Consider the following 26,194-nt stretch of genomic DNA (forward strand, 5'->3'; position numbering starts at 1 on the left):
GGCTCCGCGGCACGTGGGATCTTCCCGGACCGGGGCACGAACCCGCGTCCCCTGCATCGGCAGGAGGATGGACTCTCAACCAGTGCGCCACCAGGGAAGTCCAGCCTTTAACATTTTAAATTTGAAAATAAAAGGCACCAGACACCTGCCTTTATGTGGGAATCTGAAAAGAATGATCAAAATGATGAAAATGTGGAAATGAACCAGGACTTCACAAGCATGGCTGAGCAAAAGGAAGTCTGCTGGAGATTGGCATCCTGTCAATTCAGTTCCCAAGAGAAACAGTAGTCTGAATGGCTAAAGCCCTTTTAAAGGGAACTAAAGCCCACTCATCTTAACCCCCACCCCAAATGCATGATCTCCATGAGTCCTTCAGGAAGCAGGTGTAAACACTGGTGCAGGCAAGTACCTTCAGCTCAGAGGGACTTCTAAGATGGAAGAAATATGGGGCATGGGGAGGCAAGCAAGGACTGAAGAGAGAAAAAAAGGAAATCAAGGAGAAAGACGGTATCTGGGAGGTGAGAAGAGGACCAGAAGGCTTGACAATAAAAACACAGAGCTTCATGTAACCCATAGTCCTGTCAGAGGAGAAGGGATCCTGTCTAAGGAGTAACTATGGCCCAAGGACCTAGAAAACAGAAGCGGGAGGCGAGAAGTGCTCATCCTCTGGACGTAGAGCTGAATAAGCAAGCCTGCATTTTTGCAGTTCTCTGGTTAATTTCCAGCCATAAAAATATGGTCCGAGACTCTGTAAAAATATTCCTAAAACATTCCACATGCTTCTCAAGGCGGAGGGTAATTGTTATGAACAAATCCACACAAATTCTAGCGCCAAGAGCAACAAAATGAGAATAAAGAAGGAACAAGAAACATGAAAGAGGGGGCTAGTCAGAACGCAGAATGACAAATGCGGGCCATCCTCCCCTCCCAGCAAAACCAGAGGGCAGTGGAACTTTACAGCACCTCAAAGGCTTACTGTGATGGAGAAAGGTCCAGCAAAATAGTCCTAAAGGATATTCTCATCATGGAGAAAGCTCTGGAGCACTGCTGAGTGAACTTCATGTAGGTCGGATCATAACTTTGCAAACTCAGTCCTTGAGATCACAGCCTCTAGGACTTGGAGGGACATAGGCTAGGTCAACTCCATTGTGTCTCTGAGACCCTTCCACGTGGGCTGCTTCATGAGGTGAGTCAGTTTCTGCTTCACCACATTTAGGTACCTTGACTTATAGCAAGTTCTGGCTTATAATGAGCCAAAGCTTGGAGAGTAGGGGAGGAGGAGGAAAGGTTGGGAGCTAACAGAGTCGGCTACCCTTCCCCAGGATGGGTCCTCAGGTATATGAAGGCAAGTCTCACGCTCCTCACTAAGCATCCCTTCACTTTCTGTGACACGAGTTTTATGTCACTCCCCTGAGGACATGCTCTAGCTGGAACCGAGCGCAGAACCCCTGGGGGCCAGACCTCACACCTGTCTACCATTGTGCAGCCATTAGTAGACTATTCTGGTACAACAACAGCTATATCTTAATGCACAAAGAACAAGGGTGCCACCCCCCCAAAAAAAAGAATTGGCTGAAAAGTTTCTGTTGTTCCTGCCAAAAAATCTATGGTGAGCATATCAGAGCCATCGTAGCTGCCATTGGGCTAGCATCACCTCTCTTTCCTCCTCCCTCTCTTCCTCTCCTTTTTGGTCCTTATGAGCTGAGATTTAACCTTGTCGGGGCCTCCACTTCCCCCTCCCGAAGCAACCTTCACTCTGAAGGTGCCCTGCACCCCAACATGTGCCCCTAAAATAAAAGAGTTCCCAAAAGTACCGCGGAAGACTGAGAGGCACTAAGGAAACCTGCATTTCCCCCTTTAGTAAAATGAGAGCCCAACCCACTGAAGCTGGAAATGGAGGGAGGCTCCCAGACAGAACAGGCATGGCTAATCCCATAGCCTCCAACACCGGCTTCCTGAGACTGTCCTTCCTCTTGGGGTTCCTTGCTGGCATCTCAGGTCAGGAATCCAGCCACTTCTCTTAATAAAATCAAACCCCAGCCCTCCAAGCTGGCCGTGGTCAGAGACTCAAAAAAACAGGAGGATCACTAGGAGCCAGGGCAGTAAGATTCACCTGCAGGAGAAGAAATGGCTCTGCTTTCGGGCAGCACTGGCTGCTTAGTGACCATTTTTATATTCATCATCCCATCTGGTTCTCAGCCGAATCCAGGGATACAGGTAGGGCAGGAGTTATTTTAATTTTCCAGATGAGGAAACTGAGGCCTAGAGGAAAGAAAGTGATCTTTCCAAATATACAACAAATAAGAGAAAGAGTTGATTCTACAACCGAGGTCTCTAGTCTCTTTCTGATGGTCACAGATGTACTGATACACTAACAGGCTTAAAATGTCCCCGTCTTAGTCTTAAGCACTTTATGCATACAGCAGCAGCCCAGTGAAAAGTTCTAAAAGTTGACACTTTCTGGGGACCTAATAGGGCTCAAATCAAGCAGCTTCCGTCCTGCAGCTCTAGCCCTCAACCCACGATCGCGCAGTGATACCCTTTGTAATAAATGCTATCTGTGAGGGGCCCAAAGGAACACACAGCCACACCCTGGGGCACTGCAGGCCCCGCTGAGTCAGGAGGAGCATTCTCACGGGTGACCACAGTCGGCTCTAGGCTGTTGCCCTGGGAGACTAGAGAATCAGCAAGCAAAGAGCTGCCCGCCCTGCCCAGCCTCTCTGGGGCAATAGCTTAGCCCCAAAGCTGGCAAGCGCCCACCACTCGGGTGTGACTCGGCTGGGAGCCCGGCCCTGCAAGCCCGTTCAGGTCTCAGTTCCTGGTAACACTCTCATGCTTCGCCCTCTTGCATATGGGAGAAGAGTCATTAATCTGGCAGAAGCCCAACTCAGCAGCTGATTGGAACAGGCAACAGCAGAAATGTTCACCAGACCAAACTTTCTTCCATGAGGTTATTCAAACGTGACTTTTAAAGCTACTATTTTATTTAAAGGATTGAACATCCGGTTCATATGATGTGTCTCTTTTCTAAATGAGCACATTTTCTTATTCACAACAGGAATACATTTAGTGCTCTTCTAACTAGCAACCTGGAAAGACACTCCTATAGATGTTATTCAGCAAGTATTTCCCAGGCATTCAGTCGCACAAACACGCAATGAGGGGATGGCCATGGCAAGGTGCCGTGCAAAGTGGGATGTAAAAATACCAGCGTACTAACTTCCTCAGTTCCAATCCCAGTTCACCTATGTTATAGTTTTGTGACCCTGGACACGTTACTCAACTTCTCTGTGCCTCAGTTTTCTTATCTGCAAAATGGGGATGCAGCGTCTAGCACACAGATTTATGTGAATTAAATAAGATGGTCACACCTAAAGCACTTAAAACACTGCTCTGAATGTAGTAAGCCCTTGATAAATATTAGCCTTTATTATAGGGATGGTTTTACTTAATCCTTTCAATAACCCAAAGAGATGGGAACTATTACTATCCTTATGAGGCAAGTTTCCCAAGGTCATACTGCTAATAAGAGGCAAACTCAACACCCTAAACAGGTTTATCTGGATCCAAGCCCCATGTTCTTATACACTGCACTGAACAACACAAATGCCTCCCAAGAACTCATGGTCTAATAAGACATGAGGGAATTAGTATTTGTTTTGTGCTATTTAAGTACCAGACACTTTGTTGGCACTTTACGTACATTAACCTAAGTAAACAAATAACCCTGGTTCAAATCAAAATGTGTTTAGGGACTCACCAAGTGCCACTGAAAGTCAGGGGATGGCAAGTGTCACACGGCCAGTCTCTCCAGGCCCCTCATCTCTCCTCTGCCCCATGACGTCTCTATGGCAACCTCCTGGCTCCCAGAAGTGGCTCCTGCAGGCAGCCATAGCGTTTTTCCTTTGCACTCTTCTGATTTCACCAAATATCAGACCTGTAAGAACAAGCTACACACAAATCAGAGTTTATTCAGATTTCCACCCCCCCGAACCCCAGCCCCCCAGATTTCCAACTGTTTGGGGTCAGCTGTATTTTGGTTCTATCCTCAACAACCAGTATGGACTGAAAAATTGTTTTTTTCTTGCCCATCTCACGGGGGCAACTCAATGGACAAAACAAACTATAACTCTAGGCACTGAACATAAATAATATTACTCAGGGTATTAAGTACTCAGAAGAGATAAGAGATTTCAAGGAAAAGTTGCCTTCACTAAAACCCAAACACATGGATTTGAACAACCATATTTAATATGAAGACTGAAGAAATCCATTTGAATGCTTCTATATAAAAATTGGGGAGACAATAAAGTGTAAAGAAGTTAGAAATGTTCTTTTTTGCATAATATAAACCTGCATGTTCAGCCTTATTCAATTTTGTTTCATATATATATATATATGCATACACACAGGAGCCTACACACCAAAAGCAAGAAATCCAACAAGATGTTAATAGCAGTTACATCCGGAGCATGGGTTAATGGTAACTTTATTTCCTTCTTTATACATTTCTGTATTTTACAAGTTGTACAGTAAGTCCCATACATAGGAACCCTCTAGTTGCGAACTTTCAAAGATGCGAACGTGCATTCCATCAGCGTCAGGCGTGAGTGAAATTGCAGCTTGCCCTCCATCCCCTATTGCTGACGATCCTTCAGCCCTACCACCTCCTACCTCCTTTCTCTCCTCCCATCAGTAACTCTTCTTGCCTGTTCACTGATGCCAGCCCCTGTATGCCAGCTGTTGTACTGTACTAATTAATGTACTCTTCAAAGTACTGTACTGTAAGATTAAAAACGTTTTCTTTATTTTTTGTGTTTGTATGTATTATTTGTGTGAAAAGTATTATAAACCTATTACAGTATAGTACTATATAGCCGGTTGTGTTAGTTGGGTACCTAGGCTAACTTTGTTGGACTTACAAACAAATTGGACTTAAGAACGTGCTCTCAGAACAGAACTCGTTCATATGTAGGAGACTTACTGTATATATAGTGAAGCTATGTTATTTTTATAATGTAGAAAGATACCGAAATGATTATTTCAGTTTTAAATTTGTGCAAAGGAAAACAGATATATTCATATTAGCAATTAGTATTTTAAACTATGAGAAAGTCTAAGAAGCCAACTCTAATAGGAAAAGAAATAAGAAAAACCAAGAAATGAGTTAATGAATATAAAGACAGAGTAGTATACAATTTATATTTATAAACTAACTCAAATTTTGCAACAAAATACTAATGATACATTGCTAACAGACTCTGGCCATTTGTATCCATTTAGAAAAGGTATAATACTTGCAAATTTATCTCTAGTTTGAAGCAATGGTGTTTAATCTTGAGGAAGGGGAGTCATAGATCCATTTGAGAATTGAAGAAGAGCTGCAAATAATAAACCTTTCCCCATGATGAGGATAGAAACACACACGCACATGCGCGCACACACACACAAACACACACACACACACACACACCCCACAAACTTGACATATACATTTCGAAGCTTCCTGGTCCCTGAAGCTCATCTACCTCTTCCCCCAGAGCCCATGAAACATAGGTCAAGAAACTCTGCTTCAAGAATTTTCCTTTCCCAATCTCCCCCAAGATTTTTATTAAGAAAAATTTCAAGTACAGAAAAAAGTTGAAAGAATAGAGCAATGAACATCCACATACCTCCCACGTAGACTTAGCAATTCTTAACATTTTTGTGATATTAGGTTTATCTACCTACATTTTCACTGAAATATTGGAAACTGTCAACATTAGTAACACCCCCATAAATACTTCAGTATGTGCTCTTTAAGAATAAAGATGTTCTTCTTCATAACAAGTGTATTACACCCAAGCATATTAACAATAATTCCATAATATCTATTACCAAGAATTTTTTTAATATAATCAACAATCACAAAGAAGGTGAAGTCCCAGGAGAGCATAAAGACCTGGAGGTGATAATCTGCAAAGACTGTAAAAACGCTGTCCCAAAAAGAGAAATGTGCAAACCATCTCTATTTTGTTCCCCAGCATGTCTAGAGGCCGTAGCTGCCCTCCTCCACCGCGCCAGGCCCAGGCAGATCATTTGGCCCAAGGCCTTGGAGCGAAGGAGAAGACCTCAGTGGAGCAGCTGCCTTGGCCTGTGGCATCCCCCCACCAGGGCCCACATGCTCTGACTTGGGCTGGGCGGCAGATACAAATGCTCCTCTTTTCCTTCTCCACCACAGAGAAAGCCAATAACCCATTTCATGGTGTCTTGCTCCTGACCTCCCAGCAACGTAGCCATCAGCAATCCCAACCAATTCCTGGGCTTCGTCTTTCCCTCATTCTCCTGCCCGCTCTCCCAAACCTCCAGACGACCAGGAGGGTTGGCTGAACTCAGCCAGACCCAAAAGACCTGGCTCTGCTGGTATTAATCCTCTCCATTCAGACTGGACTTATTTTATAGTGATTTCTAGATGCCAGAAAATTGTAGAGTTCAAAAGTTAAAAAAAAAAAAACAAAAACACTCCCTCCCTGCCCCACTATAACCTCCAGATCAACTCCCAATACAAACTCGTAAGATCCCCTCAGCCCATGGAACACAGCTCTGTCTGTGGTTATTCTTTTGACGTAGTTATATAACTAGTGCCTCCCCCACTAGACTGAGCTCCTTGAGAAAAACAACCCTGTCCTTTTCAACTTTGTATCCTCTGTATAGTGGGTTGAATGGTGTCCCTCCAAAAGATATGGCCATGTCCAAACCCCATCAGTACCTATGAATGAGACCTTACTTGGAAAAAAAAGGATCTTTGCAAATATAATTAAAGACCTCCAGATGAGATCAGCCTGAATTATCCAGGTCGGTGGACCCTAAGTCCAATGACAAGTGAGTGTCCTTATAAGAAACACGTAAAGTAGAGGCACACAGAAGGAGGAGAAAGCCACATGAAGCTGGAGGCAGAGCTTAGAGTGATGCAGCCACAAGCCAAGGAATGCAAGGACCACCAAGCTGGATGACACAAGGAACGATTCTCCTCTAGAGCCTTTGAAGGGAGAGCAGCTCTGACAATGCCTTGATTTCAGGCTTTTGGCCTCCACAACTATGAGGGAATAAATTCCTGTTGTTTAGAGCCCCCAAGTTCAGGATTCCCCTGGTGGCGCAGTGGTTAAGAATCCTCCTGCCAGTGCAGGGGACACGGGTTTGATCCCTGGTCCGGGAAGATCCCACATGCCGCGGAGCAACTAAGCCGGTGCACCACAACTACTGAAGCCTGCGCACCTAGAGCCTGCGTGCCACAACTACTGAAACCTGCGCGCCTAGAACCCATTCTCTGCAACAAGAGAAGCCACCGCGGTGAGAAGCCCGCGCACCGCAACAAAGAGTAGCCCCCGCTCGCCGCAACTAGAGAAAGCCCGCATGCAGCAATGAAGACCCAACACAGCCAAAAATAAAGTTAAATTTAAGAAAAAAAAAAAGCCCCCAAGTTTATAATAATTTGTTACAGCAGCCCTAGGGAACCCATATATCCTAGTAGCACTGTCCCTGATAGATAGTTTGAATAAAGCATAGTTGTTGAAGAATTGCAAAAGCTGAGGGTGTGGTTTTATACCTTTTTTCATATCCTGCAGACAAGGAAGCATCTCTGAAGGCCACTGGACTCCGGCTAACAAAGACCAAAGCATCGTTATTCTGGGGTCCACTGAACAATTTGTCCCTTAACGAGGTGTTTTAATCTCACTTTATATTCATTGTTCTGCCCTCCTTGATTTTACTGTAAGTGACTGAACTGACTTCTGATGTATTGCCAGCACACCATAAATTATGAGCCTCTTGCTTTAAGGCTGGGGATGAGAGGAACTCTGCTTCCCTGTTCAGTTATTTCAGGCAAGGGTGGGAGCAGCTTTTCTGTGCCAGCAGCATCCTGATTGTGATTCAGGATGTACGGCCTAAGGCAAACAGTTCCTCTTCAGATTCAATCAAATAGGAAGGAGCAAAGGCCCAAACAAGAAAAGCCGGGTTCTCTTTGTGTGCACAGCCAAGGGGTCCTGGGAAGCTTGCGAGGGATGACGCCCTATCTCAGGCTTAGCACGACTGAACTTAAATGGTACTCAGGAAACTTCTGCACATATTCAGAACATGTTTCCAATCCCCCCTTACAGAATCACATTCTGGACAATCTGAAAATCCACTGCAGTGGAAGTTAGTAGCAGGCTATAAGGACACAGGCTAACCAGAATTAAAACCTTGCTTTTTTATCTCTTTGCCTTGGAAAAAATTCTGCATGCAACTTCTTCCATGCTGTTGATTGTGGTTTGTAAGAACCGAATGATAGCTTCTGTGGACATTCTGTTTGTTGACACATGGTGCAACTCAGAACTGATTTTTCACTCAGTAAGTCATGACCCTTTCAAGGATTGAGAAATCAGTTTTGTGAGAGGTGCCAGCAATTTTGCTCAAATGAAACAGAAGAGAATAGAAAATATCAGCATGTATCTTGCATAGTAAGGGTAAGCATTGTCCCCTGAAATTTTGCTTCAGTTTCATAGAAATGTATATGTTACCGGCTTATGAGAGAAAAGGTACTCCTTGCTGTGAGTCATAATCCAAAAAAGTATGAAAGCCTCTCTCTTAGAGGATCTGCTGCACCAAACCAGAAAGCACTCTTTCCCCTCTTCTACATCCCAGTTCTTGAGAGCACTCTTTGCAGTTATGATGGCAACTTGATTAAGAGAACAATTCATCACACAGCTCATGAGAGAGGAACATCCATTCCCCTATTGCTGTGCCTTCCTCCTTCAAGCCCCACCATTCCCGAAGGCCAGCTCCCTGCTCCTGGGTCCTTATTTCTACACCTTGATAGAGCCTCACCTGGCTCAATTCCATCTTCCTGGGGACAGCTCTTCTTCCCCCATCATCCTAAAAACTCCACAGCTTTTCACAATTATTCTGAAACAGACTCAAATGTGGAGCCCCTAGAGTCTTTGAGGAAGAGAAACCACCTTGATTCCTTCTCTAACCATCCCTTGTCTTTCTATACCAGTGTGTCCAATTTTCCCTTTTGCCATTTTGCCAGGAAGATGGTCACTCTGACCCCCATTAAAGATTCTCTCTCATTCACGAATTTGCTGAGTCTCCTGGCCCCATGGTTCAATACTTTGTCAGATGTCCCAACACTGTGCCCAGTTTCCTACAGCACCTGCCTCATAGATCTGATACAAGCTTTCTGATCACATGTAATTAAGAACTATAACTAACTAGCTTCGTGGAGTAGTATAGACTGGAACTGGCACTTTGGCATCAGCAGAACTGGGTCCAAGTTTTGGTGTCGTTGCTTTCCTGGCTGTTGACTTTGAGCAAATTGCTTAATTTCTCTAAGCCTCTTCTGTAAGTAAAATCAAGATAATACTAACACCTATCTCAAGGGAGTTGTTGAAGTCTGTTTTTTTGTTTTTTAAGAATGATTGAAGTTTCTGTGATGAATTCCTCTTGCGAATCTTATGAATGGATTTCAAAAAATGTCTTTATTCTTTCAATGCTTTCAGTTATCTATATTACCTGAGGGAAATGAAAAAAACAGAGACTTTCTGAAAAATATGTATCGTCTAACGAGTCAAGCCATTGCTGACACCTTACAATTACAAAAAAGTAAAAAGAAAGGAACAAGGAAGGAAAGAAGGCAGAGGTAGAAAATTCTCCGTATGGTCCAACTTCCTGCGTCTGTACCACAGGGATCTTCTTGCATTAACACCAGACCAGGCTCATCTTTCTGCCAGCGGCATCCTCTGATTTGGTGGGTCTGTAAATCCGTTTCAGCACAAAAGATCCACTTAATGGAAAGCAAGTGCGTTGAGGAAAACACTGCACTCACATTTTCTTGTGCATTCTTTTTTTTTTTTTTTTTTTTTTCGGTACGCGGGCCTCTCACTGTTGTGGCCTCTCCCGCTGCAGAGCACAGGCTCCGGACGCGCAGGCGCAGCGGCCATTGCTCACGGGCCTAGCCGCTCCGCGGCATGTGGGATCTTCCCGGACCGGGGCACGAACCCGCGTCCCCTGCATCGGCAGGCAGACTCTCAACCACTGCGCCACCAGGGAAGCCCTTCTTGTGCATTCTTTATGCAAAGAAGAAATGATTCAGTAACCCAAAATAACCGAAGGAACTGCTCTTTGCGTCTGGAATTGGTCTTTCTTCTAAGGTGGCCGTGGATGATGTGGCATAAAAAAATAAAAATATTCAGTTGATTTTAAAATGGTTTTTGAAACCTTCAATAATGCATCTGTAGCACACCAATAGGAAAAATACTAACACTCCATTTTTTTAAATGGTCAAAAACATCAACAGATAATTCAGAGAAGAAATAATGTTTCTCATAAATATATAAAAATGTTTTTTTTTTTGTTTTTTTTTTTGTTTTGTTTTTTTTTTTTTTGTTTTTGTGGTATGCGGGCCTTCCTCTGCCGTGGCCTCTCCCGTTGCGGAGCACAGGCTCCGGACGCGCAGGCCCAGCGGCCATGGCTCACGGGCCCAGCCGCTCCGCGGCATGTGGGATCCTCCCAGACCGGGGCGCGAACCCGGTTCCCCTGCATCGGCAGGCGGACGCGCAACCACTGCGCCACCAGGGAGGCCCTATAAAAATGTTTAAGCTCACTAATGATCAAAGAAATATGGAAAGGCAAAACTGAAACTCATCTGCACTAATCAAATTTGTGAATGTTGAAAAAGATCATTAATGTTAGTGTAGGAATAATAAACCAGGCATTCTTCTCTTCTGATGGGATAGAAAGGATAATCCTTTCTGACAACAATCTGGTAATACAAACCAATAACTAGAAGTTCTGTACCCTTTGAATAGTAATTTAAATTCCATGAACACATTGAAGGGAAATAATCAGAGATGTAGGCATGCAGACATGTAGACATATGTACAAAAAGTTCTCATTACAATAATTTTTGTAATAGTGGAAAACTTGACAGCAGCCTATGTATCTAATAAGGAAATTGATAAATTAGATGGTTCATCAATATAATGGAATATTATACAGCATTATGTTTTCAAAATTTGTAATGGCATGGGAAAATGTGAAGTGTAAAACTTTGCACATAGATGGTTCCTTATTTGATAAATAGAGACATAGATAAAAGAAGGTTAAAATAAAATGTACTAAAATATTAATAGAAGTTATCACTGGATGGTAGGATTATAAGTAAATTTATATTTTATGTATTCCCAAACTCTTTAAACTGGGTATGTATAACTTTTATAATTATGTGTTTGACTCACCACTATGTTATACCAGAGCTCTAGCCAGGGGGAGTTGACTTAAGCATGGACATTTAGCTGTCGACTCCAATGTGCTGGATGGTTGGAGGATGCATGTATCACAAGTGATCCCATTCCATAAGGGGTACAACACATATAGAGATGAACAATCTGAAAATGATGAATCAAGCAATATAGGATTCTGATCAGAGCAAAGCCTTCTACATGGGAAGTACTCAGTAGACTATTGAATTTAGCTTTAGTAACAGATAAACAGAACAAGCAGTAAATGCTACTGGAATCTGATGGACAAGAATCCTGTGGCCTGCAGAAGAAAAAAGAACACAGTCAGGGAAGGGGCTGTGGTAGGGCTGGTTCTTGCACTGGAGCTGCAAGGAGGCGTAACTGTGCAAGTATGGAGGAGAGGGAGGGGTGATCTGTGGGAGAGATTGGCATTTCTCATTGGCATCCCAGAGAAAGGGCCCAGGCCCTCACTGGTCTATCAGTTTCCACCTGCTCATTTCAGTCATGTTAGAGCCTCCTTAAATGTTCATCTTTTTCCTGGATCAGGAAGGAACAAATGGAGGCCCAGGACTGCTGGGTCACCAGTCAGTGGCCATCGCTGTACAAGGCAAGGGGATGGCCTCTGCGTGTCCCACCCCTTGGTCTTGGTTTAACTGAGTGCTGGTTAGGGAGGATCCCAAGGAACCAGTCATCTGCACCACACTTTACAGAGGAGCCAACTCTTCCAACAGAGAGTCTTTCCCTTAATCTCCCACCGGCCTCTGTAGGGCTCTCAGTTTACAGCTAAGGAAATGGAGGCTCACTGAAGTGAAAGGATCTGTTTAAGTTCAGAACTAGCTAGTGATAAAACTAGGGTTTTAATTTAGTCCGGTGCTTTCCCCCTGTACTACAGGACTAAGTTGTGATAATGTTCCTGGAGAAATACTCTTGAGGTAGAAAGCGTTGACTACCTCTCCCCGCTTTGCATGAGAACAAATAAACCCTTCCAATGCTTGTCAGCATCTCCTCTGTTTCTTGAAGTCCTGGGTGCGTCAGCACTGGGGGCACCAGAAAGTAACACAAATAAAATGTAAAATATGGTAGGTGAAGAGTTCCAAAGGGAGTGATCAGAATCCACTCTCTGCCTATGTTTTGTGGGCAGATAGGAATGCTTCCTGAGGGATTCCTCTTTGCTTCCATCAAATTCCCATAGAGATCTGTGAACCCAAAAAGACGTGAGAATTACCGAAAGATCATTGCAACAGAACCAGGGTGGGATTGTATGGACCCTAAATTCAGCTCTGAGCTTCCTGGTCACCAGGGAAAAATCAGCAAAGTAATGATAAGGCAAGGACTTTCTACTACAAAATAACTTTTTCACCACCAAGCTTAAACACACACACACACACACACACACACACACACACACACACACTCTAAGACAAACCAAAAGCCGAAATAGAACTCGCCTGTCATGCTGTCCACCTCATGGAGTTACAAGGCAAGGACTGGTCAGGAGTCAAAGGCAGTTCTTTTGAGTAGAGGGGCTTAATTGTTTGGGTGAAATTTAAGAATCCACATTAATACAAAGTCACAAAAATTCACAAGGCTGTCCAAGACATTGTAAATACTCAAAGATGGAAAACTTGAAGCCGGGGGAAAAGAGACTTGCCCCAAATATATTTGGAAAACTGTAGCTTAGTATCTACACCAACATGCTAGAGGTATTCATCAAGTGTTGCCCCAAAAAAAGTCCTACATGATTCACTTTTATAAATAGACATAGATTTCATATTAACATTCAAATAATGCTAGAAAGCTGAGGAAGAGTTTAATGTCTTAGCCCTATGAAGGCTCTGGCTGCCAGGCTTGGTTTACTCTGTAGATCTGTCTACGGTACCTTCCTTCAGAGCTAGTGCTGTGGGGAGGACCTGCCTCCTTCCCAGGTCTGTTTTTCCAAATCCAAAATTAACAGGATCCTAATAAATAAAGAGTTTGTTAGTAGAATTGGGTTTTTGGTTTTTGAGGGGTTTGGGCTTTTTTTGTTTGTCAATTTATTTTTTGTTTTTTAACCCAGGCATTCTCTTTTCCTCATTTTATTTAACCCTGGAGAATAGAAGTTAAAATACATTCCTGGAGAAGGCGGCTGAACCACAAAACCTCCCCCAAGGCCTAAATCCCTCCTCTGTGTTGGTTAGTCTGAACTCGTTGGTTGGTTTAGAGTGAAGGGGCTCTTTCCTCTGGGGCCTTTGAAATAGTCATAATTAACACTTCAGTGAGGTTTATGACACAATGGTATCATGTACAGCAGGAGTCAGCAAACTATGTCCTGCGGGGGATTCGTTGTTGCAACAGAGACCATAGGTCCCACAAAGCCAAAAATATGTACCACGGGCCCCTTTCAGAGGAGGTTTGCCAACCCCTCTACACACTCTCAACTCCATCCCCAGCACCACCCACCAAGAAGAAGCCTTGAGTTTTTAAAGGTTTTTTTTGATGTTGGGGGTAGGAGTTTATTAATTTATTTATTTTTGCTGTGTTGAGTCTTCGTTTCTGTGCACAGGCCTTCTCTAGTTGTGGCAAGCGGGGGCCACTCTTCATCGCGGTGCGCAGGCCTCTCACTATCACGGCCTCTCCCGTTGCGGAGCACAGGTTCCAGACGCGCAGGCTCAGTAGTTGTGGCTCACGGGCCCAGTTGCTCCGCGGCATGTGGGATCTTCCCAGACCAGGGCTCGAACCCATGTCCCCTGCATGGGCAGGCAGATTCTCAACCACGGCACCACCAGGGAAGCCCAGCCTTGAGTTTTGATGGTCATGTGGGCCTCGGTATGAACAAGGGCTTGAGATTTCTTCTGGAATACTGCCTGCAAAGAATACCAACTTACCGAAGTGGACTGTAGGGACAAGGGTTAGAAAGGTGACCAAAAAGAAAAAAGGAGGCCAACAGAGGAAAACTCCCAGTATCAGAGCACTCCCACGGTATAAGATGCTGTGACTGCTGCTCCTTCTATCCTCCCCTCCCCTTCCCTGAACCTCCTGGGCAACTGCTGGGTCTGGTCCCAGGTCCCTCTGCAGTGACATCACATTGGTAGTTTGAGATCAGCCATGATAGGAGTATTTACACCACAAGAATCAACAGAGGCTACAAATCAGAAATCCCCTACACACACACCAGCCCCCATCTCCCCAAGAGCTGATTATTAAACACTCCCCAGCATAAGTATGTATTGATACATATCATTTTACATAAATGGCACTGTGCATGCATTGTGAGGGATGCTGGGGGCTACGCCCATCCCAGCCCCCAGCTGAAGGAGTGTTGTCTGCTGACAGCTCACAGCTAAGTCTCTGTCTCTCCAGGAATTGCCTGAAGCTGAAAGAAACTGCCAAACGCCAGGTCTGCTCCCTTCCCAGGGCACCCTCTGTGCAACTACTAGGGTGAAAAAGCCAGATCCATCTCAACTCAGAAAAATCCCAGCTCCAAAGTTCCCCTTGGGTTGAGCACAGGCCTCTGTTGCAACTGCCTCAGAAAGAGAGGAAAAGACAGAGACAAAGAGGCAGAGAGACAGAGACAGAGAGATTGTGAGGCCCAATTGCCCACCACCAAATTCTCTCTTCTTCATCTTCTCTCGTCTTGAGTTATCTGCTTCAGTTCATTTTTTTATTTGCTTAAGGTTCTTTCTAGAGTATTTTTCTCAGACCATTGCCTGGATATCTGGGTGATATTTTTATTTATTTATTTTTTTACCCTGACCAGCAAGAAGTATTTTGGCTTGCTCTAGTGTTTTTTAGATGTCTTCAAGTTCCCATTATGGTAAGTGAGAAACATGACACCCACCTCTTTTCTTTTCTTTTGTAATTAATGTTTTCCTCTTTGTAGTGAAGGGGGCAAGAGGTTCTCTTTACACCTGCTGTTCAAGAATTTTATCTGGATGTGCTTAGGTGTGTGGCTTTCAGTCCTAGTGACCCCATGAGTTCTCTTTAAACCAAAGACTCAGACCCGAGTCTTTTTCACTCGGGGAAGTTATCATCTGTCATTTGTCTAATTATTCCCTCTCCTTCATCTGTTTATTTTTCTCCTCCTCCCAGAATTCCTATTACTGACATCTTAGGTCTCCTGGGTCCAGCCTTCAGGTTTCTGATTTTGCCCTCATGATTTCCATCTCTTTGTATTTTTGTTCTGGGTATAGGATGCTCTTGCATTTGATCTGTCAAGTCCATCTTCTGATTTAATTCATCCAGGTAGGAGTTTCATTAAAAATATCTTTAGTTCCAGGAAGTCTTTGTTTTCCTTTTCTACTGTGTTTGAAGGTCCTTGTAACTTCTGCTCAGGGTGATGAATATCAGCTGTTTGCTGGGTTCCTCTCCCTCTGTGCCCCCTGATCCCTCTTAGATGCACACTTATTTTTTTCTATCTGTTCTTTGAAACTCAGGGCCAGCTCTGTGAATTCCTTAGGTGACATTAGTCCTGTGAGTAGTTGCATATAGGGAGTCGGTCTCAATCATGGCACCAGGAGGGAGCAAACCTCTCAGTTCCGCTGTGTCTCCAGGTTCAGCTTATCCTCAGCAACCTGGCGGGAGGGGGGCCCGTCATGAGTGCTGATGTAGCCCAGGACCCACCTCAATTAGAACCTCATCCCCAATCTCTCCATCCGCTGGCTCAAAGTGGAGAAAGCCTTGCCCTGACTCCCTTCCCCAAGTCTCTAACAGAGCCTCACCTGCCCTTGCTCCTCCAGGCTCCGCCCCCATCATTCCCATTGGTTGCCTCATCAGGAGAACACCAGGTTGGAACTGAGAGTCAAGGGCAGGCAGGGCACCATCATATGAAAATTTCCATCCCATGTCTTAATGTAAAAACAGGAAAAATTTGATCTGCTATCCCTGGCAAGTGCCTCATTTACTTCTAAGACGATTAAACTCTTTGTTCTCGCTGGATTTTGGGGGGGGAAGTCCTTCAAAATTGTGTGCATTAATTAAATATTTTTGAATAATTGGATTTACTTTAAAATTGCACTCATTGGGAAAGTGAGTGAAAAAGGCAGATTCCAAAGTACATACATATGTGTATGTATGTGTGTATGTATCTCCCTCATCTGTAGAAATAGGAAATACATCCAGAAAAAAAGTTTGCATGAACAAACGCTAAATTGTTGTCTCTAGGTGATGAATTTATAATTTTTCTTATTTTCTTTTTTCCTATCCAGATTGTCTAATATTTCTTGCTTATGAAAGGTAAAAGAATTATTCTGTTCAATTGTTAATTTAGTGAAATGCATCATAAAATGTTGTTTGATGCTTACAAGCATTTCTAGAGTGTAAGGAGGGAGATGGCGAGCAGTCCTTGGCCTCTCCACCTCTATGTCTGTACAATGAGAGCCCCTCTTGAGAACTCCATGCTCTCAGCGGACCCACCAGGCCATTAGTAACCTGTGGGGGCAAAGCAGAACCACAGACAGAAGCTTCTCACCAAGAGTCACCCAGGATGGTCCCCACCTAAGATACACTCAGGCCAGGAATGGGCTTCAGAAGCAAAGCTCAGCCACCCCTGATTCCCCTGGTCTCCCTGATTGCCTAGTTCTGGCCCCAGAGGACTGGACGGTCTCTCAGAGCGGAACCACTTCCAGATAACTGTTGCATCTCCAGTTCCAGGAACACTGCCTGGCACTTACTGACCACTCAGTAACACGAACCAGAATGGCCATACCAGCTAGACATCAGCCCTGATCTAAAACAACTTCTGAACGGGGCTGACCCTCTGGCAGAGGCTGCAACCCCATTGCTCCAAGCCACATTTTATGGAGTTCTTTTATTAGTCTCTCATGTAACCCATAGCCACATCATAAAACTAAACACCCCATTCTGTACATCAAGTCCACTGACTTCTTGAGTCCTAATTAGCACTGGGCTTTTCCCTCTGAGGGTTGTATTACAGTAATATTATAACTGACAGAAATGGAATCTTTGCTGGGGCAGTCAAATCCTTCAGACTCACTGAGCTTATGCTGTAGTCACAGTGTCACGGTGTGTCACCCTTTCTCTGAAGTCCCTTTGCCAGCTTCCTATGAATCTCCCTCTTCATCTTTCCTTCCTACCCCTCCCCCTCTCTCCCCAGGGGTCCCTTCCCCTTCCCAAGCTCCTTTCATCTCTTTCGATGACATACAGGCTTGAGGGCTTAGATGTTTGCCTGGAGTCACTGGACAGGATAGCCCCAACTCACCTCTGAGAATAAATTTAGCCTGTGGGTGATATCCCAGATGGAGAGGTTATCTTTAGCCTGGCAGAGGAGGGGAGTCAGTCTGGGCCATGATGTGAAACAGCAGAGGTGGAGAGAGGTGGGCAGGGGAAGGAACGGAAACTAACACTCAAGAGTGGACAATAGCGAAGCTCAAGTGTACTCAGGTGGTGGAGGATGAAAAGGTGAAAAGTCGTGGTATGCCTCCTGAAATATGAGGCTCCTCCAGGAACACCCTGGATTAATGGTCTGTTTCATTCCGTCCATGAACTAGGAACCCTTTTAATAGCAGAAAATATGGCTACATTATGGGCAGGTAGTATAAAGCCACAAGCACTCATGTTCTTTAGAAAAAGCAACAAACTCAGCAGGATCGGTGGTTTTCAAGTTTTCCCGTTCATATCTGTTTACTACTTGTTCATTAGTTTTGTTGCCTGCAGGTGCTAAAGGTTTAAGACGTAAGAAAAATGCATGGAAAAACATTTACATGGAGACATTACATTACCTGAATTAGGGGAACAGCCACGATTATTCGATTTTAAAGGTAGGACATCTCAGTCCAACTCAGGAATACCAACGGCTTGGCTTGGAAAGAACTAGGACTCCTATTCTTGAACAATTCAAGAAAGACCGCAGGCTTTTCCCTAGAGAGATTGAAATAACTTTCCTTCCTATCATCTTGATATAAGAAATCCTCCCTTTTCACTCTCTAAAATCTTTCCTGCCATCGTTTATATCCACAGCCTCTTATTTGACCTTCCTTATAGAACAATTAGCAGAATCTTTCATCAAAACAACCAAGCACTTGCTAGTTATTATTAGGGGGAATCTAGGTCCTAGTTTGCACCTGAGCTGGAGTCTGACGTGTCCAAGCACATCTGACAACTGCATGAGGGACCAAGGGGCTCCTGGGAGGGAGGGCGTTCTGGGGCAAAGGAGACCTGAGGGGGCCCGGGTTGACCCTGGAGGACAGTCTTGTTCACTGGAGGCAATTCATCCCAAGTACGCCTTGCTTAAACACGTTTTCGACTCATATCTGAGCTTTATCAAGAGCATCAGGACCAGAAGGAAAAATGGAAAAGACAATTTTGTTGGAGTTTTATGGGAACAGAGTGCAGACAGTAGAGCTTTGGGGCCACACTACTGGAATGTCACACGGAGGGGAGATGAGCAAAGAACCTTCTTCCTCATTCCTCAGAACTCTGGCTGCAGAGTGCCTAGGGACAGCCATCGGGAGCAGGCCCTGGGGCTCTTAGGCTGCGCAGAGAGCTGGAGATCCCTCGCCCTAGGTACCTTAGGGTATAGTGCCACTAAGAAGTCACACTCAGGCAGTGGGGTCTGGGGTGCTCAGCTTCCTTTACCAGGTACTTAAATAATTGTCACCTTTTGTCCTTTTCTTCTCTAGATTAAAGGATGCCAGTTCTGTCAACCAGTCTATGGAGGGCATCTTTATTTTAATGTCATATGAGTGCATTCTGGTCCTCGTTATTTAACTAGAAGTTACCTTATTCACTTCTGTGACTCTCCCTCCTACCAGTCTATAACAGAGTACAAATAACAGGAGATTGGTAAATACTTTAATGAGAACCTACCTAGTAAGTAATTTGCTGGTTTCCATCAGTTATACTCCTTACGATCCACCCTGATTGACAGCATACTGGTACTTGCTAGAGATGGCCTAACATTTCCTGCCCTGTGGCCAACCATGCCTCTTTGGATCCTTTCTCCACTACCCATGGACCAGATCAGTCTTCTTGCATATAGTATTTGAGATATCTACGTTTTGCTACTACACAGTTTTTATTACTCAACATCACTCAGAATGTACAAGACTAGTTCTCCAGTTCTCAAGCTCAGTGAACATTAAACCTCTTTTCCAGGGTATCAACAACTGTAACAACATCACCAACATCTGCAAGTGCATTGAGTATGTCCACAATAACCTCATTAAGTCATCATGAAAAAATACAAAAATATTGTATATATATGCACACAGCATCTCGGGAAAAGAAACTCTTAATTAATGATGGCTGCCCCTGGGGAGGGAGGTGATGAGTTGAGGAATCTATGCTGGAGGCAGAATTTTCATTGTATACCCTTTTGAATCACTTCCATTTTAAATCATGTGCATGGGGTACTTTTCCAATTAAATTTTTAAAAAGCAGGTTCTAAACAAACAAAAATACAACAAAGAACAAGAGGCAGCCCTGACCCCCTTAGCAGTGGTGCTGACAGGTGCCCGTAGTTATGCCTTACCCTTTGGAGTCAAATGTCCACCACCATGCCATTGGCCCCATAGAAAACCTCACTGAAATCAAGACGGATTACGCAATGAAGTGTCTGGCTCCGGTCCCTCACAGCCCTTTCCCCATAACTGGGGCAACAAGACTTCCTGCTATGCCCAGGCTCCAGGACTAATCCTACTCCCAGTCTGGAGGGATTTTAAGGGACTCGGGGCTTGGGTGACTCTGCCTTTGTGTTCTCTTGGCAGAGTTGGTCCAGACCTTCTCTGGTGGGGACACATATCATCTCCATTTTTAGCTTGCTTGATTATGAAATCCATCGAGGGGTAAATGAGACACCTATGAGATCAGACGCTTTCTCTCTCTCCCCCATTTATTCACCAAATGCAGTTAGTAAGAACCTCCTATGTGCAGGATATTAAACCAGGCCTGGGGCAGAAGCAGGTGAGAAGGGAAGGAATATCCCAGTTCCCTCCAGGAGTTCACAGTCTAGTAAGAAGGACAGATGGAGCCCAAACCCACGAGCTTTACTGCCTACAGGCAAGCGTGAGAGAGAGGAGGAGGAAGGATTGCTTTCAGTCATTGGCAGGAAAATAAGGAGCCGCCAGGAGAGCTTTCAGGAGGGGATGACACTGTTAAGACTTGAAAACTGTTAGGATTACAGCAGTTGCAGATAGAGCCTTCCAGATCAAGGAAATGGCCTGGGAAGGTGACCTTCTTTTCACGCAGTATGAAGGTTCTGCACTACTGCTCTCCCATTTCTTGGAGGAAGAATATAAAATGGAAGGTGAAAGGAGCTGGGCCTGGAGAACTCAGTACCAGGACGGCAGAAGTTCTTTCTGTTTAAAACTGCCTTCCTCTGGCCGTCATGCCTGTCTTGTGAAAACCTACTCTTTGAGCCCAACACTCATGATGCCCGGCCCCGCCTGCAGACAGTCCACTGTCCACTGTCTTTCCCAGGAAGGATCGGCCATCAGGCTGCTGCACCCCCACTGCTCCCTGTCTATTCTAGAGCGTCAGGGAGATTTAGAGGTTAGGTGCCCAGGCTCTGGGGCCTTTCTGCCTGGGTTCAAATCCCGGCTCAGCCACTGACTTCTGAGTCATCTCAAGCAAGCCACTGGCCCTCTCTGGGCCATAGTTTTACCGTATGTAAAATAGCATAATAATGGCACCTCCCTCCTAAAGTCGCTCTGACCTGTAAACAAGTTAATGCCGCCAAGGCATTAGAGCGGCACCTGCCTTCCTGCCGGCCTCAGTGTCTGCTACTTATAGTCCCAGGGCTGCTGTTACACTTTACTGGACTGTCTGTCCCTGTGGACATGAGAACTTTGAGGGACAGGACCGCCCTCTTCATATTTGAATCTCCCTCCCACCCCGCCAAAACCCCCATGCTTAGAGGTGTCCTGCAAAGTAGGTGTTCAATAACTATCTTCAAGGGACGAACAAAATATGCTCATGAAAAGGAAAAAAAAAAAGTTTAAGTCCAAATGCAAAGACAAAACAATGTAGGTGAAATGATGTTGAAGGACCTTAAAAAGTAAACGTAGGGGACGAGAATACGCCACACTTCCAGAGGAGAAAAATACTCATCACCCCTCTTCCACCTCTTAACACGGGGATTGCGCATTTTTATTTGAATGGTATTTTTCTCTTCCTTGCCAGCATCCCTGGCCAGGGCGCTCCCTTTCCCCCTTCCGCGCGGGGCGGTTCTCCCCTCCCCCGCCCGGGCCGGGCCGCGGCCGCAACCCTGACCTCGGCTCCCACGCGCGGCAGCAGCCGGGCAGCCGGCGGGCGGGCGGGGCAGGAAGGGGGAGACGCGGCTCCGGGCCCCCGAGATCCTTAACTACAGCTTCCAAAGCCCTGCTCGATCCTAATCAGTGTGGGAAAGGAGCGCGGGCCGGGCCGCCGGCCGGAGCCGCCGCCTCTTTTCATAAACTTTATCGCCGCGCGCAGCCGCTGATAAACCACCGTAAATAAACGAGCGCGGGGTGTGCGGCGGCCCCAGGCTGCCTGCGCCCGCCCGGCCGGCCCCGCGGCCCCGGGGGAAATGAATCACACGCCGCCCGCCGAGCTGGACAGAGTTCCCTGCTCTCCTCCTCTGCACACCAGCGCCATAAATCATCGGGCGTTCCTCCCCTCCCCAGAACCCCTTCACCTTTTGTTTTATGGATTCAATAAAAAGTCCAGGAGTTTTCTTTCCGGCTGCCGGGCCACCCCTCCTCGTCCGGGGAGCTGAGTGTGTTGTCCTGGGTTATCCTCTTGCTTCAGGTCAAGCTCCTCAGGCCTGGGTTGGGCTTGGGCCTGTGCCTGTTTGCACAAATCCCCTTTGGCTCCTGCACGACCAGAGAGGGGCTGGAGCAGGGGAAGGGAGAGTGGGGAGGTGTCATCTGAAGTCTCCGGAGGCAGAGGTGATGAGAACGGGTTCCCACACAAGTGGCCTCTGACACCTGTGTGGATGGATAGCTGGCTGCGGCCATGTCCTAGTAGGATCCCTGGGCTCTGGGCTTGTAGAGAATGTAGAAGCAGCAGGGCTAGGGTCTGTGCACTATCCTGATTGCAGGCACAGGATACAGCCCTCTCCACTTCAATGAGAGTGTGTCCATAAGTCCCTTAGATGCTATTCGGCAAATCTTTTCATCTGCATTCGTTAGTTCTTGAAATTTGACTTGGGGTCCCACAAATGAACCCTCGGTACAATTTGGAGATTGAAGTTTAAGGAAGACTGAGTAGGAAGGAAGACAGAAAGTTGTGGTGTGGAGAGCAGCCTGAAGCACACAGGTCAGTCACAAGACCCAAGTCTCCCGCCCAGCGCTGCTACCTCCTGGCTCTGGGCCCTCAGGCAGCTGCCCCTTTCTGGTTTCCTCATCTGTCTGTCTAATGAGTGAATAATATCTTAAATCCTCCTCCAACTTTCCTAGTCTGTAGGAAATAACATCTTTCTTATGAATCACTACGTTTCTGAAGTGTCTTATCAAAGGTCTCTCTGAAGAAACACTGTTAGGTCCCCTTGGAAGACACTGGGGCATGGCCAGTTTCTGTGACTGTTGGCTCACTAGTGACATTAACACCAGACTTTACCCCTCATGGAGGTTCGAGAGGTCCAGGGTCCCTCCAGCCAGAACAAAGTCTGCCTCTGGGGCAGAAAGACATTTAAATGTCTTTAAAGATCAAACCCAGCACACTTGAACAGCATCGGCTCCAGGCCTCTCTGGTCCCCAGGTCTCACCTGGCTTGTGACCTGACCATGGTTCTGCTTCTCACAGGAGGGACTATTTGACTCGGAACATTTAACCTGGAAAAGTCAACGTTTCCCTCAGTGGGAAGCAAGGCTGGGGAGGAAAGGAGGTTCTGATGGCAGCTCTGGGAGAGTAGAACCTGCCAGGCGTCCTGAGGAGATGCACTTTGGTTTAACTCCCGGGGGAAGTGGGTCGGGAGCCACACCTCCAGCTGTGGCAAAGAGAAGGGGCTCACTCATGAAACAGAAATGGACAAGGACCTGCTTCTTCCAGAGCTCCTTTCTGACACCACAACGTGTCCCAAGGGAGCGTGTAGCCCCAGACAGTCTTCACTTCCTACTCCCTGGACAGAAGGCCACTCAGTCTCCTTTGCCTCATTTGCATAATGTCAAGAAAAATGAATCTTATTGAATTGGCATTTGTTTTAAAATATTGGCAAGGGATTTCCAACTGAGATGGGAGTTGATTTCGCAGAAAGGAATGAACATTCACTTGATCACTGATTTATTATGTGAGTGTGATCAAGCCTCAGTTCTAAGCTTCAGTTTTCCCATCCATGAATCCTGATGATTTTTAAGATTTCTTTCCACTCTGTCTTTGGGACTCTAACATACATGGGATGATCATGGGTAGAAGTAAGATTTTAAACTTTCCAGAAGAGAGATAGGTAAGGGAAACTTATCTAAATATGACTCCTCCACGATTGTTCTTGCTTTCTAGTTTTTTCACTGTTGCGGAGGTCAGCAGCCAAGGGAGGAAAAAAACTCACAAAGATAGGGCTGAACGTTAAGATTAGGCTAATCTGCCAGTTATTTTACAAGAATAGAAGCCCTAGGGGAGTGGTTTGGAACATTTTACAGTCACAGAACTTTGTAGAATTTGATGAAAATCTCATGCTCCTCCCTCTCTCCTCCCCTCCCAAATGCGCATACAAATTTATTCTTGTCTTTGCAGATCATTTCAGGGGTTCACAGACCCCTGAAGTCCCATCCAAGGACCCTGTTAAGAATCTCTGCTCCAAGAGGCTAATAAAATATTGACCCTATGTTTCCTTATCTGTAAAAAGGAAATACTATTCACCTCCAACTAGCTTCATAAAGGAGAATAAATAACCTGTGCTGTTAAAACATATTGGTTCTTTGGCTGGCAGGCATGTAATATTGATGCAATCCTATTATCGTCATCTGCCATAGTCATTCCCTATTCTTCTTCGTGGGGTGTAAATTTCCTTACAAGAGAGAAGCTGCCCTGTCTGTGAAATTCCCAAAACAAGGCCTTCTGGTAAGCCAGCACTGTAAGTCTTCCAACTTGACTATTAGAAACCTAGTGAGTCCCCATGGAGACTAAAGGGAGGGCTGAAGGGAGCTCTGCAGGCACTCGAAGGGTAATAATTGCTGGGGTAGGAATGCACCAAAGGATACCTTCCTGGCTTTGAAAGTCAGTGTAACTTTCCAAAGACTATTTCTTTCTCCCAGAGTAGGTTGTGATACTAGAGAAATTAACTCATTGAAACAAAACCAAGGTATAGGGAAAAGGCTTTTGAGGAAGTTAGCTAATACATTAGCATCAGTCCTTTTGGTACATGGTTGAGATTCCATGGTTCTTAATCTTCCTGGATTCACAGATTCTTTGAGAATCAGATGTAAGCTATGATTCCTGGCCCCAGAAAATACACAGCCGCTGGACATATACTCTCACACAGTTATGCTTACAGTTATGAAACTTACAGAACCTTGCACTTCACCTATGGACCATTAGATTCACGGAAGCTGCACTCCACCTCTTTAAGACCTCTTCCGCCTTAATCGTTGAAGACTTTTGGGATCCATAGATGATTCCATCTGTGACTTCAGGGCCGAGCCTTTGACCATTTTCTCAGAGCCTCTGCAAACAGAGGAAGGAGCAAAGTGTTCTTCCCACAGCTGCTGTGAAAATAACTAGGCTGGAGACGCTCAATGTAGGTTGTGTTTGGAAAGCATCATCCCAACAGCAGCTCTTCCAGAAAATGGCATGAAACTATAACCCAATGGTTTTTTCCTGGGAGGTGGGGAATGAGCAGGGATGGGAGGCCTGCATAGTACAGGATAATGAGTAGGGTATACTCAAAAAATGCAGATAGCACAGTCCTTGGAGAATTGAATGCTAAGGGTTTCAGGAAAACCTGGATGAGCAGCAATCTTCCCTGGGTGAGAAGTGGTAGAGGAAGCTATGCATCTTTTCAGCAGACAGAGGGGCTGTTCCTACAGCACCTGTGGCTTACCTTATTGTGGTTCATAAACATTCACTGCCCTTCCCTGGGAAAAGCTGATCTTTCTCTTCCTCATTGCCATTGGCCTTGGCCATGTGATTTGCCCTGGCCAGTGAAATGAGCAGGAAAGGCACCCATCACTTCCAGGCAGAAGATTCTAGAGCCAGCTTGAGGTTTATCATGCACTCTTCTCCATCTGCCACAAGACTGGCCATATTCCCAGTCTACCACTCCATCATCCTGGTTCCAGAGTGAACCAGAATGGAACAGTCCTGCTGTCAACCTATCAGAGACTTAAGGCAAGTGAATGAAAAATGCTTGTTGTATGAGCCATTGAGATTTTGGTGTTGTTTGTGACTGCAGCAGAGCCAAGCCTAACTTACGGATACAGCACCCTCCTTTGGAAAGGAGGAGAGATGGGTGCTCAGAATGGCCCTCGCTAAACTGCAGGACAGCTGATGACAGCACCAGCCAAGGTCAACAGGGGTCATGTGCACACTCCTCACTCTTTCCATCCTTCCCTCTCCCTGACACTGTTCACAGCACCCTCTCTATCCACCATCACTGACACTCTAGAGCTCATCTAAGAGCCAGTAGCCCAACATTCATGCCCCCTTCAGTGGGTTGAATGGTAGCCCCCAAAAGATATGTTTATATCCAATCTCCCAGAACTTGTGAGTGCAACCTCATTTGGAAAAAGGAAACTTGCAGATGGAATTAAGTAAGGATCTCAAGATAAGGTCATCCTGGATCACCCAAGTGCTCTCTAAATCCAATGACAAGTGCCCTTATAAAGATGAAGAGAAGGGGCTTCCCTGGTGGCGCAGTGGTTGCGCGTCCGTCTGCCGATGCAGGGGAACCGGGTTCGCGCCCCGGTCCGGGAAGATCCCATATGCCGCGGAGCAGCTGGGCCCGTGAGCCATGGCCGCTGAGCCTGCGCGTCCGGAGCCTGTGCTCCGCAACGGGAGAGGCCACAACAGTGAGAGGCCCGCGTACCG

The 26,194-nt window shown here is 45.6% G+C and overlaps 1 long non-coding RNA gene across 6 annotated transcripts in view; it reads right to left on the reverse strand.

Moving 5' to 3' along the window:
* LOC114486633 (uncharacterized) overlaps window positions 1-22,427 on the reverse strand; it is a 38,958-nt gene extending 16,531 nt beyond the window's left edge. Inside the window, exons 1-3 of one of the 6 annotated variants that reach the window (XR_008617272.1) lie at window positions 21,868-22,427; window positions 7,586-11,405; window positions 3,761-3,950 (exon numbers count right to left, since the gene is read on the reverse strand). This is a non-coding gene — a long non-coding RNA (uncharacterized lncRNA). Of the gene's footprint in view, window positions 1-3,760; window positions 3,951-7,585; window positions 12,693-21,867 lie in introns of those variants that run through there. The other 5 variants (XR_008617269.1, XR_008617270.1, XR_003680727.2 and 2 more) reach the window with 5 other exon arrangements.
* Between the last annotated feature and the right edge of the window lie 3,767 nt (window positions 22,428-26,194).

Source organism: Physeter macrocephalus, chromosome 1, assembly GCF_002837175.3.
Source record: "Physeter macrocephalus isolate SW-GA chromosome 1, ASM283717v5, whole genome shotgun sequence".
In the NCBI taxonomy this organism is placed as follows: domain Eukaryota; kingdom Metazoa; phylum Chordata; class Mammalia; order Artiodactyla; family Physeteridae; genus Physeter; species Physeter macrocephalus.